The sequence below is a fragment of the Mytilus trossulus genome, chromosome 1 (assembly GCF_036588685.1).
Source record: "Mytilus trossulus isolate FHL-02 chromosome 1, PNRI_Mtr1.1.1.hap1, whole genome shotgun sequence".
In the NCBI taxonomy this organism is placed as follows: Eukaryota; Metazoa; Mollusca; class Bivalvia; order Mytilida; family Mytilidae; genus Mytilus; species Mytilus trossulus.
Genome location: NC_086373.1, coordinates 8,739,063 through 8,740,300, shown reverse-complemented (window position 1 = coordinate 8,740,300; position 1,238 = coordinate 8,739,063).

Genomic DNA, 1,238 nt, shown 5'->3' with positions numbered 1-1,238 from the left:
AAATAATTTAGAAAACGCTTCATATGGTAAGCATGTGTTATATTTCATATTTTGTGAATTGGACATTTCAAAATAACATGTGGTGGATACATTTTAAAATTTCCAATTTCCGAAATTGGACTCATGATGACACATGTTCACATGAAGCTGGGTAACAATTTCATGAGGGAGTTTTTTTGTAGTTGTGAAAATGTGACAAAAATCATCATTTGTGGTCCGTATATGTATTGTATATGTATTCGATAAAGAGGAAGTTGATGATGGATGAAACTGAAACCTCGTTACAGTCCAGGATGCTGTTTAATTCCAGGAAGCTTCAACTTGTAGTTACCTAGAAATGTCGACAGTTTCATACATGCATGTGTTTTCTGTTTAGAATATAAGTATTCGGCAAATAGGAAGTTTATGAGTGATAAATATGAAACCAAATCAGACGGTAAAACATTTCGACATAAAGCAACATAACAAATTTCAGGAAGTCCTGATTTTTATAGTTCTGAAAAGAATGTGACGAACATGGCTATATTGTGTATGCAGAATGTCTTCTATGAGATACTGTACGAAACCGGACTAGAAGGAGTGCTGCCAAGCGTATACTGAGCGAAAAGCATGACAACAAAATTTCCAATCAAAATTCAAGATGTCATGCTTGCGCTTCCATGAATAAAAAAAAAATCTATCCACCCGTCTAATTCTGCTAGACTATCTCCTTTCGAATTCTAGACTTATCTAGAGTTGTTTCTCATACAGTTTTAGTTACATCTTTAGTTATCTGGTTAGAAATGAGATATGGATCTGATCTTGCTCCATCATGGGTAGAAATAAATTTCCTGTATCCATTCTATAGTGGTTAAACCGTGTAGTTTGCTAAGCTACCTTCCCCGTTAGGACTTTAATGAGACATTTTACTTTGAGTCTAATGATGTTCAATTATAATAAAATAATATATATCTAATATTCAAGCTTTGAAATTGACTGAAGAAATGTTCCACTGCTATAAAGCTATATGAACTTAAGAAATGAAAGCTTTAGACTAGATAAAACTTTAAAGATAAAATTAATGCAGGGATACTTCATGAAAAATGGAATCAATGAAAAGAAATGAACAAATGGGTAACAGTGCATGATTCCATTTACTCAACAGGGAACCAGCGTTCAGAGACGATTATTATCAGAGATTATTCCTGATAAATTGATAAAGTGTACATGTTGAAAGGCCGTAAAACATGGAGGCAAGC